Source organism: Phacochoerus africanus, chromosome 3 (assembly GCF_016906955.1).
Source record: "Phacochoerus africanus isolate WHEZ1 chromosome 3, ROS_Pafr_v1, whole genome shotgun sequence".
Taxonomy (NCBI): domain Eukaryota; kingdom Metazoa; phylum Chordata; class Mammalia; order Artiodactyla; family Suidae; genus Phacochoerus; species Phacochoerus africanus.
The window spans coordinates 7,893,972-7,907,046 of NC_062546.1; positions in this window are offsets into that span (position 1 = coordinate 7,893,972).

Here is a 13,075-nt window from a genome sequence, read left to right on the forward strand (position 1 = left end):
TTAATATTGTTTTTTTTTTCTTTTTGTTGTTGTTGTTGTTGTTGTTGCCATTTCTTGGGCCGCTCCCGCGGCATATGGAGGTTCCCAGGCTAGGGGTCGAATCGGAGCCGTAGCCACCGGCCTACATCAGAGCCACAGCAACGCGGGATCCGAGCCAGGTCTGCAACCTACACCACAGCTCACGGCAACGCCGGATCGTTAACCCACTGAGCAAGGGCAGGGACCGAACCCGCAACCTCATGGTTCCTAGTCGGATTCGTTAACCACTGCGCCACGACGGGAACTCTAAAATTAATATTGTTAAAATGTTTGTAATACCTAAAGCCATCTATTGATTCAACACAATTCCCATAAATATTCTAATGGCATTTTTCACAGAAATAGAAAAACAATCCCGAAATTCCTATGGAACCACAAAAGACCCCAAATAGCCAAAGCAACTCCGATCAAGAAGCAGATTAGAGGCATCACAATTTCTGATTTCAAACTCTATTACCAAGCTATGGTGGACAATAAGACAGACTCAACTGCGCAGAAACAAACCCAAGCATATACAGTCAATCAGTGTTTGACAACAGAGCCAAGAATGTTCAATGGGGCAAGAAAATCTCTCTAATGACTGGGAAAACTGGATAATCACGTAGAATCCTGAAACTGGACCCTTTTCTTACAACGCTCATAAAAAATTTGTTCAAAATGAATTAAAGAGTTAAATATAAGACTTAAAATGGCAAAACTCCTACAAAAAATAGAGAAAAAGTTCCTTGACATTGGTCTTGACAACATGACACCAAAACAAACAAAAATAAACAAGAAGGACTATATCCAACTAAAAAGCTTCTACACAGCAAAAGAAGCAATCAACAAAATGAAAAGGCAATCTACAGAGTGGGAAGAAAAATTTGCAAGTCATCTATGGGATAAGGGATTAAAATCCAAAATATATAAGGAACCTATACAACTAAATAGCACACACAAAAAAAGACAAAAGAAAAAAACCCCAACAAACCAATTAAAAAATGGGCAAAGAACCTGAATAGACATTTTTGCAAAGAAGACAAGCACATGGTAACCAGCACATGAAGAAATGCTCAACATCAGTAGCCATCAGGAACAGACAAATCAAAACCACAATGAGATACCACCTCACACCGGTTGGAATGGGTATTGTCAAGAAGACAAGAGATAACAAGTGCTGGTGAGGGTGTGGAAAAGGGGGAACTCTGTACCCTGTTGGTGGGAATGTAAATTTGTACAGCTACTATGGAAAACAGTACATATCGGGGTACACAGTCAGCTCTCTCTATCCATGTATGCGGAACCCGTGGATACGGAGGGCGGAATGTAAAGGGCTTAAATGTGTGCAGATTTTGGTATCCTCTTGGGTCCTGGAATCAACCCCCCACAGATACCAAGGTATTGGTTGCATTCCCACAGGAAATGCAATCAGAATCTCCAAGTTATGACCCGCCCTCCCTTGTTCACTGCAGCATGATTCACAGCCACCATGACATGGAAACAAGCATCCATCAATGGATAAATGGATAAAGAAGGTATGTCAGGGGCTTGGGGGTGGAGAAAATGGGGAGATGGTGGCCAAAGACGAAGACCTTCTAGGGATATAACGTACAGCACGCGACTACGGTGAACGATACCCTATTATACATTTAAAAGTTGCTAAGAGGTTAGATTTTAACCGTCTTCACCACACACATGCACACGAGGTAATTACTTGAGGCGACGGGTGTTAACTAACCCTATTGTGGTAATCATTTAGCCATGTGGACCTGGGTCAAATCATCCCGTTGCATACCTTAAACGTATGACAGCATTATATTTTCCAAGTATAGCTCAATAAATCTGGAAAAATAAATGTGCTACTTCAGGAGATTTCTGACAAGTTTAAGAAAAAGGAAAAAGGTGACTGCGGGGGTGGCAGAATAAGGAAGTAAGAAGCTATTAGCTGTAAGATCAGAGAGATATGGAAACGCACATCACGGGGGCTGGGTCCCCATGCCGAGGAGCTGGGATCTTATTCCGAGTGTAAGAGGGCAAGCCAAAAGGTCCCGTAAAACATGCATCTTATGCTGAGCCATTGTCAAGAAAGGTCACCAACGCTTTTAAAGTAGGAGCAAAACCCGATTGTCCCCACCTTTTATTGTCTCTGGGCTAAAATCTGGAAGTAATGTAAATGATTCTTGTCCACAGAGATGTCTGTGCTGGCAGTGACATGCGATCAATAATTGCTCTGGAGAGACTGACCAGTTTTGCATCCATCAACCAAATGCACTGCAGCATTTCTGGTAGGCTATACATGTGTCTGCTCTTTGGCTTCTTCTTTGAATGAGCTGTAACATCTCATTTGTTCTGCCATTAAATACGAAGTGAAATAAAATCCTTGACACATATTGGTAGGAGGGTAAAGATTTTGCCTTTTCGAAACCTTGGCCTTGAACGGCATCAGCACGCTGGGAAGGGTCAGAGGCTCCAAGCATTCTCCCTGTCACCCAGTTTCAGCTCCATTTGGTAGAGTTAATTAAACCCGTAGCCACCAGTGGGTAATCCTATAACCTGAGCACACCAACAACCGCAGAAAGCAATCTCTCAAGTGGTATCTGCTAAGGTCTGAACTACAGGACAGAGCTGCAACGGCGCCTCGATGTTCCCTTTTATAGGAGATGCTTCACACCTACGAACCCCTCCTTGATCATCTCTCCCCCTCCACACCTGCGATGACCCACCCCCAGTCTCGCCTTCTCTCTCTAAGGGGTCTCAGTGGCATACAGGAAAAGCCTAACTAGAACAAAGGTGTGCCAACTACCAGGAAGCAGCACATATGGAGGAAGGGAAGCAGAAGGTTGTTTGCAGACCTCGAGCGTCTCAATTTTTAGAGAAGGAAAAAAAAAAAGGATGAATAAAACGTGCCTAGCACACTTTAATAACCAGATTCTGCCTCTCTGCTTTGCTGTCACCTGACCTTGTGTCCCTATGCAATGACCTCCCTAGACAGCATTTGCAAAATGTAAATTACCCTGCTGAGACAGGAGTATTTTCAAGTTTTAATTTTTTTTTTTTTTTTTGCTTTTTAGGGCCACGCCCGCAGCATATGGAAGTTTCCAGGCTAGGGGTCGAATTGGAGCTGCAGCTGCCCGCCTACACCACAGCCACAGCCACATGGGATCCTTAGCCCACGGTGCAAGGCCAGGGATCAAACCTGCATCCTCATGGACCTAGTTGGGTTCCTTAACCACTGAGCCGCGAAGGGCGCTCCCAAGTTTTAATCTTTTTAACGATGGCTTCAAGAGCACCCAGACATGCAGTGGGTACCGGTCTCGCCTCCAAGGACATTCAGATTCCCATGAGAACTTCTCACTGCCTTACAACCACGGGATCGGCTAGAGGTTCTGAAGGTCGGATACCCACTCAGTAAGCATACACACAGGGCTCTGAGGCAGCGTGGATTATAATCTATTACAAGCCTATTTAATAAAAATGTGCTAGGAATAAGTGATATTCAGCAAAGACATGCTTGCATCACAGCTGGTCCATCTGCTTTTCCAGGCATTTCCAAGACCTTCTCCTGGCTCAAGTCAGTGTTAGCTGGGGCTCTGCGACCTCGCCACCGTCAATCATTTCTGCTCTTGCCCTCTACCTCCACCCTGGGCTGTTACACTAAATTAAATTTATGATATCACCTTCTTTTTTTTTTTTCTTTAGGAGAACCATAGGTGTTTAAGCGAAGTTTTCTGTAGGCTCTTCCTCTAAAGAGAGACGTAAACACGCCTGAGCATTGGATAATTTTTCTATGGAGGTGAGAAATTTGTTTTCATTTTCTCAGGACCTGCCGGAAGCTCAGAGCCAAATTTCTACCTCGACTACAAAGCTGTCTAAGTGTATTATGCATCAATAAGAATAATTGAATGAGAGAATCCATCAGTATGTTCTAGGAGGTTTGTGGGCTTTGTTTTGTTTTTCCTGGCTTAGTCTTACCACAGACATTTAGATGTTGCTATCTCTCTTTGCCTTTACATCTCAAATCTTCTTGGTAATTGGCAGTGTCTTAAGGAAAACAGGTAGGGAGGGAAGTAGTTAAATTATTAAGGAAACTGACAAATTCACCAGCTGTATTAAGCAATGACCTTGATTCTGCTTGCATTACATAATGCTGAAAGCATAAATGTTATTCTAATTATTAATGAAAGGTCTACCCTTTAAATTAAAAGTTCAGATTTTTTTTTTTTAATGACGGAAGTACACATTCTATGCAACACTTTGCAACACAGAGGCAGCACCTCGTTTTCCTGGAAATTTCCCTTTTCAGACCGAATTAGATAACCTCGGTGTTAAAAATGACAAAAGCAGGTTATGTGTTGGAAAATAAATTCATAAGGACTCTTGATGACAAGTAACAGAAATCTGGCTCATAATAGCCTAAGAAAGAAACGGAATATATTGACTCATGTGGTAAGAAATAACCAGGGTCAAGTATAGTTTTGTTTCCAGAGGCTTAAATTATGTCCTCAAGTATTATCAATCTCAAGACTCTTGCATTGGCTTCCTTTCTCAAGAAGGCTTTTTCTGTCTAAAAATAACGTTTGCCAGCAATTTCAGGTTTACCTCTCACCCACGAGTTTAACAATACCACTTCCAAACACCCAATTACCAGTCTTAGGACACAGTTGTAGAATTGTTATGAGAACAAATAAAAATTACTCTATTAGAGAAAGCAATGGTCTTACCGTCATTAAATACTGTTTGGGGATGGTTCACTGAACATTCAGCAGATTTACAGACAAAAAAAAGCATCCATGATATATTTCTAAAATAGAAGTCTCGATAAAGAAGCAGCTTCTTTTGTAAAGCAAATAATCTCTGCAGAAGTTCTACACAAATTAAGTAGGACTTCTTTTTTCTTTAATCTGTTTCACTGGTCTAACTGTACGCATGTGGCCACTTCTGCACCATCAGTGCTTTTGTTCCTCTTCTGTTTGCTGTTTCAAGTCACTGAGCCAGAAGCCCATGATGAATGACAATGCCATGACTTCCTGGCTTCAGGTTTGGGGAGATAAACAATACGAGGGTTTATGCTTAATATATTTAAGACAATGGAAGGAGGGCCAATGAGTTCTGACAGTAAGAGATGAAAGAATTTGGCGAGCTCTTTGGGTCTTGGCTAGGAGGTATCTGGCTCTGAGCAGGAATCATACCTGCCAGGCGAAATCAGGGCAATCACTGTGATGCATTTATAACAGCAAGATCAGTTTCAATTCACAGAAGAGAATCCAGGATAATACACACTGCCCCTGACAACTAGCATTTTAATGTTTGCATGCTTACCAGGTACCTATGGAAGACTTATTTGTATGTACGTGTAAACCTATATACACATGTTATTTCTCTACCTATACTGTATCCACTTCCGGGTTGATTCCATTCTCTCTGGGCGCTGAGGTAAAAACAGGAGATTGGAGGGAGGGCAGGAAACAATCTGCAAACCATTTATTCTCTGAATGTTGACCATGTTTCCCAAGTCTGATCAGGCCGGCTTCTTACCAAGACCCCGGCAAAAAATAAAAAATTTTAAAAAAATTTAAAAAAATAAAAATTCTTATTTTGGAGAATATGAAGCAAGAGGAAGAGTAAAGAGAAAGAATGTGAAGATGCAAAAGAGTCGACAAAATTGTCTGAGTTTTTAAATAATGGGGGAGTGGAGCTACAGATGCCCAAAGCAGCCCTGAGCAGCTCTACTGCTGGCATTTTTGAGCACTTACTATATGCCTGACTTTGTAAGCTTGATCTGGTTGGATCTTCATGGCAACTTGTAACAGACATGGCTGGTGCTCCATGTCACATCCCGTTGGCTTCTGGCAGCTGCAGAGGCCAGTTTTATTCAAGCTCAGGTTCACCTTGTACCAACAGAGTCCAGCCTCAAGGACACAGTTTTTGCTTCTGGCTCCTGGGAGCACATTCACCTGAGCACAAGCCACTGCAAAGCAGTTAGTGCCACGGGGGACATTCTTCAATCCATGGGGACCCCGTGCCTCCCATCCTTCCAGTGGACAATTTGGGGTGGGAGGGGTGGCGGCCATTCCCTATGCTTCTCAGAAGGTTCTTGATCAAACAAAGACCTTTACTCTCACGTACCTTGCTCATCTCTTTACTCTCCCCATCACCTCATTCCCAGTTCCAAGGATCTCCCCTTACGTGAACCTCCTCCCCCAAATCCTTGTCTCAGGCTCTATTCTCAAGACCCAAGCTAAGACATGATCTTATTACAACCTCCACTTGACAGATGGGGAAACTGAGGTCCAGAGAATTCAGTCTGGTGTTACAGAGCTGGTAGGGAACACAGCCAGGGCTCAAGCCTACATCCGGAAGGGATCACCCCATCTGATGCTGCCTCCTGGAACCCAGAAACCCTGGGCTTCACCTCTTCCTCCTTCTCTGATGAATCATCAAAAAGGTAATAATTCAGGAGTTCCCGTCGTGGCGCAGTGGTTAACGAATCCGACTAGGAACCATGAGGTTGCGGGTTCGGTCCCTGCCCTTGCTCAGTGGGTTAACGATCCGGCGTTGCTGTGAGCTGTGGTGTAGGTTGCAGACGCGGCTCGGATCCTGCGTTGCTGTGGCTCTGGCGTAGGCCGGTGGCTACAGCTCCGATTCCACCCCTAGCCTGGGAACCTCCATATGCCTCGGGAGCAGCCCAAGAAATAGCAACAACAACAACAACAACAACAAAAAAGACAAAAGACAAAAAAAAAAGATAATAATTCATCAGGCCTCTGTGTTACAACATCTCCTCTCTATGTCTTTGAGGAGCTTGGTGAAAACCCACCTGCCCTGTTGGAAAAACCCAGCTCCACGTTGGGTTCTATAGAGCAAATGATGTTGAGAAATTCAGAAAATCCATGCAGTTGGTCAACTGATATTTATTAAGAGCTCACAACGTGTTCTTTGCCACAGTGCAATTGCTAAGGGCATATAAATGAAGGGTGGCCCCACCTCTCAAGGAGACTGCACCTGGGAAAAGAATTATGTCTATCAACAGTGCTGAGTGTGGCCGATGCATAAAACAAGCAACTGATCCAGCTAGAGTCAGCTGGAGGTGGGGTGGGGAGAGGTCAACAGGAAAAATTTCTAGAGCAGCGCCTCTCAAGCTTTTTGTACATTCAAATCTCCGAGGGATCGGGTAAAAAGGCAGCAAGTCTGGGCCAGCACCTGAGTGTCTGCACTTCGAACAAGCTCCCTAATGATGCTGATGCTGATGTTCCAGAGCCTGGACCACACTCAGAGGCGCCAGGTTTCAAGTGCCCCTTGGACTGTGATTTTAAGAGCTGAGATAATGTAGTTCATCTTGGTTTTCAGGAAGAGCCACCCTGTTATCACAAACATTGGCAGGATGATATTAGAATCTTTAAGAACTTAATTCGAATAATTGGCAATTGGGTATTAACTTGGAAATCCATTTACAAGGAAGACAGTAAAAAATCTAAACACGATGCTGGTGCCAAGCACTGCTTCACAAGAAAGAAACACATGAAACGGAGGGGGCATGAATTCCATCTTCCCTTTTCTTGCAGTGATATGTCACTCTGATTTGCAAGTGGAAAATGTCTCCAGATAGTCAAGAGACTGTGAGTCCTACGTCCAGGGGCAGGTATACTCTGTTCCCTGTCTAATGTCAAACACAGGGTTGTGGCTCCATAACTACTGAAGATTGAAAGAATAACGGCACCTAGTTTTTTCAGCGCTTACTGTGTGCTAGCACTTTATATACAGTATATCGTTTAATTCACAAACAACTCCACTAGTTAGATCCTATAATCATCCCCATTCTACAGATGAAGAAGCAAAGGTTCCTATTTAGGGAGACGAGAGTTAGGTAACTACGTCTGTCTAAGCAAATTATAGAGTAGACAACTAAGTTTTGAATCCAGGCAATTAGACTTATGCTACCATTCAAAGATAACTTTTAAAAGGAGATGTAATCAGGAGTTCCCATGGTGGCTCAGTGATTAACGAACCCAACTAGTATCCATGAGGACGTGGGTTCGATCCCTGGCCTCACTCAGTGGGTTAAGGATCTGGCGTTGCTATGAGCTGTTGGTGTAAGTCACAGATGCGGCTCGGGTCTGCCGTGGCTGTGGCTGTGGCTGTGGTGTAGGCTGGCAGCTGCAGCTCCGATTCGACCCCTAGCCTGGGACCCTCCATATGCCACGGTGCGGCCGTAAAAAGCCAAAAGATAAAAATAAATAAAAATAGAAAAAATAAAGAGGAGATATAACCATGACACACAATTTAAAAATGAACATGCGTCAAAGATCTTATTTAACTTAATGAGAGAACCAATAGCTTTTACAGCGGTTCAAAAAGAATCAAAGTGCCACATTTTTACAGTCAGATAAGGAAAGCAGAAATGAGTTTATAAACGGTCACAAAACCAGCAGAACTAGTCAATAGCCACAGCGGGACAATCGATTACAATCTACCAAGCACAGTGTGCTTCTCTACAGCACAGTGTGCTGCGCATCACTATCAGCTGTCTTCCAGAGCTGCCGAATGGACGAGACCAAGAATCACAGAGGCAGAGAGACTCTGGATGGAAGAGCTGGTCAGGCCAACCCCCAGACCGCAGAGCCTTTCACCACACTCCTTATACGTGTGATCACATTGCTGTATTCCCTCTCTCATGAAGGAAAACTAAGCGGCAAATATTTAGAGAGCAGAGCTCCGAGCTCTGATGAACAGTGCTTTCTAACACTGTCTTCCAGGCTGTGGCCAAACAGCACCCAGCAACCTCAGGTATCGGTATCGGTAAATACGAGTTGATGTTGCTTTGTCAATTCAGAGACTGAATGACCAACTGCCCCAGGCTACAAGCTCCGCGCCCCCCCCCCCCCCCCCGCCACCCCCGCCACCGGCCCTGGGAGGGAATATAAGAAAATGGTCATTGTGATGATAGAAAAAGTGTGTGTAACTGGAAATTTTACAAGTATTTGTGGCCCAAATGTCAACTGGTGGAAAATTTCTAACTTTTCTCAGTGACACATTCTGCTCATAACAAACCTCCCAATTTAACTTATGCCTTTCAATTCTGTTGGGTTTTTTTTTTCTTTTCTTTTTTCCTTTTTGGCTGCCCCATGGCATTTGGAGTTCCCAGGCCAGTGATCAGATCCCAGCTGCAGCTGCGACCCATGCCACAGCTGTGGCAATACCAGACCCTTAACCTACCGTGCCGGGCCGGGAATCGAACCTGCATCCCAGCACACCAGAGACACCGCCGATCCTGTTGCACCACAGCAGGAACTGTTTACTTTTTACGTTTTGCTAGAGTGCTTTGGTCCAGTATACCACTGAAGGTCAGAGTCTGGTGTTACCCCAGTGGACACTGGTTATGGTTTTGACAAGAGGTCTTCAGAGTTAAGGGGCCACATTACAGTAGTAACCCCTGGAAGGCCTTTGTCTCCTTGGCTCATTTCAAAGTTTTGGGCAAGCCGAGCTATTAGAAGCAACACACCTCCCTTCCCCTGAGCCCACAGGGAAGAGCGTTCTTTCCACGAAGGTATTCCCTGCCACGCACACAAACACGGTGCATGGCGATCAGGTGTTTTTAGAGCAATGATCTCCTAAGACCGGAACAAAAAATTTTCAGGAGGCTCACAACCTTCTCAGACATTGTTTAATAATGCTTCCCATTAAATCTCTCGTCATTGGACACAGTCGGTCGATTCTGTCATTAGAATTTTAAAGTTCCTAACTAGGTGACAAAGTCCCTAGCTCAAACACTCTTCATTTACAATCCATATTCCCTACTTAGCTGCAAAGAGATGGGACAGAACTTGATGGGGCCAGCTAACTACCGTCCCTCTCTGTGACTTTAAATGATATTTACATGGACCAACTGTAATGAATTAACCTCAATATTGACACTGAAAAGTGAGACCTAGTTGCCAATACAAATGTCGGTTTATGCTGTCCTGGAATTTATAAACTATAACAATTTCATCACTAAAACATATGACAAAACTTAGTACATTAAAAGGTAGAAGCTTGAGTTCCCCCTGTGGTGCAACGGGATTGGCGGCATCCTGTGATCGCCAGGATGCAGGTAGGATCCCTGGCCCAGCACAGGGGGTTAAGGATCTGGGGTTGCCGCAGCTGTGGCTTGGGTCCGATCCCTGGCCCAGGAACTCCATATGCCATAGGGCAGCCAAAAAAGAAAATAAATAAATAAATAAATAAATAGCTATTTAAAAAAAAAAAAGGTCGAAGCCAAGGGGAAAATATTTCACAGTATTAGCTCAGGCTAAGGAAACAGAAGCAGAGGCTAATAGAGATTTCTTTTTATTTTTTATTTTTTGTCTTTTGTTCTTTTTAGGGCCGCACCCACGGCATATGGACGTTCTCAGGCTAGTGGTCTAATCGTCTAATCGGAGCTGTAGCCACTGGTCTACACCAGAGCCACAGCAATGCCAGATCTGAGCCTCGTCTGTGACCTATATACCACAGCTCACAGCAATGCTAGATCCTTAACCCACTGAGCGAGGCCAGGGATTGAACCCACAACCTCATGGTTCCTAGTCAGATTTGTTTCCGCTGTGCCACGATGGGAACTCCAAGATTTCTGAGTCGTTATGCTGATGCTTATAATTCCTTCTATAGCAGATTCCCAGATGGATGCTTAGGAGGTTGGGTGCAGGAAGTGAGTAATTGTGCAATAAGCATGGGCGTGTGTACTGGGAGGTGTGAGGGAGAATGCCCTACACTTGAGTCGGGGAAACTGCATACGCTTTGTGATGCACGGTTATGCGGATTCTCTACAGCTCCCCAGAGACTGGAACGTGCAAGTAGGTTGTGCACATCTCAACAAGTGACCAGCGGACCACGTCTTTCCTAGACTGGTGTGGCCACGTGAACCTTTCGTTGGAACCATTCATCAACTTTCTTCGCCTGGAACAAGTGTTCTTTGGAACACCTTGTGGAAAATGATTCCTCCATAGGCCCAGGAAGAGAAAACAGGGAGGGACTGTCAAAATACGCAATTAGACGTCATCGAAATCTCCAGAGTGCCCCCGAGAATGGCGCTGTCAATGGATAGGCCCACCGCCAGGGTATGAGAGTACCTGTTTCCCAAGCCCTCATCCACTGGACAACTGTGCATCTTCCAAGACAGTAAATTGCATTCTTCTCAGCTCAGCACGCAAATCTGGTTTTCACTGGAATAAACATGACAATTAAAAAATTAACCTACCGCCTGGTGGGCCGCTGCTCCTGTGTCTTTCTGACAAGAACAGACAAGTGGAACTCATCGGGGAAGAAAGAGAGGGTCATTTATTAGGAATGATAAGCGGCACTTCACTGGCCAGGCAGAGTGGAGAAGGTATTCCCTGTTCCAGGACAGTGTCTGAGGGAGAGACTGCTCATTCGGCTTTCAAACGAATTTAACCAAAAGCACGATCAAAAAAACATCATCAAATTTGGGTTCTATTCTATACACAGTTCCCGTCAATGGGCTACTAACTCACAGAATAAAATATACTGCAGTTGATTAAAAATAGCCACTCATTCTTTGCAGCGCCTCTCATTGAGACATGGAGGCTGTTTGCCCAAAGTCTGGAGGATAACTGGCCACGCGGCTTGCTTTAACCAACAGAATGTAGCGGATATGTAATCGCCTGATTTCTGAGCCAAGGCTCCTAGAAGCCTCACTTACTTACTGCTTCTGCCCTCGTTTCCCTGAATTACTGCTGCTATGTGATCAAGTCCACGATCACTGTTTGAGACACGACAGAGGAAAATGGGGAGCTCCAGCCAACCGCCAGAATGGAAATGAGGCCATCTGGGCCCAGGCAGCCCCGGTTACCTGCAAACTAAATTCAACCGCCCAAATGAGCCAAACTAACACCACGTGCAACAGGGAAGAACCACCTAGCCAAGCCCAGCCCTAAATGCTGGCCCCTCAGAATAGGGAGGGGAAATGCTTTGAGCCACTACCTTTTGGGTGGTTTATGATGCAGCAAAAGATAACTGATCCAAAGGAGATTTTCAGTACATTTCAATATAATCCCACTAGGGGTTTTCCTACCTGAAGTTTTAAATACTTAGTCTATTGGAACAGAAATAGTGCTAAGTTTCTAATTGCTCACGCAAGGCATAGCTGTGAATATTGATTTTGCAACGAATTCTTCTCAGTTACTTGTAATTGAGAGGAATGATCATTTCAATTAAAACAGGAGCCATTTAGTCATGTCTAGGTTGTTGCCAAACATAATTCTTTCCCCCCTAAGTTTCAGCTAGGGCCGTCCATGTAGAAATTTCATTTAATGCTTACAGCACCAGAATGCAATTTCTTTTAGGAGAGAGATTTTGTCTGTTCTCTTGACTGCTGTAACTTTCCCGCACTTTTGCCTGATACAAAGTGAGCGCTCAATAAATGTTTATTGAATAAATGTGACAGGTGCTGAAATATTTGGATAAAGGACATGAAATCACCATTTTCCCTGCAAATCTGGTTAATTTTTTTTGGTCTCTGAAGCAAATGATAGAATGATATTCGAAGTGTTCGAGCAAATTCATTAGTTTTATGAGAGAGTGATTATAAATTCTTCCACAGGTAGTTATCCTAATAACCTCAGGAGTTAAGTGTAATTAAGGTATATCACTCTGGGGAGCAAAGCTAATATCTTCTTCTATCTCTGAATTTATGTTCTATTCATTAAAACCATACAGCCCATTAGCGCATTAATAACCACAAAGTGTACAAAAACAGTGATGCATGGGGGAGTCCCTCCCACATCCCTTCCTTGGTGAAAGCATTTAGTTATCAAAGTGACACAGAATCCAGCCACCACAACAGCACGACGCTTATTTGAGAAGAAAGTCAAAAGGCAAGCTCACAGTCGGTAATCACTGGCATGCTATGGCACGCAGAAAAATATTAGCACACAATTACAAAATGCGATCAAGAACCAAAACAGAATCACATTCCGTTTCCTGACTCATGGTTGTTACAGTAAACACAAAGCTATCTAATAAGTATTCCAGGCTACATACATTTTTGTATCGTGTGGGGGAT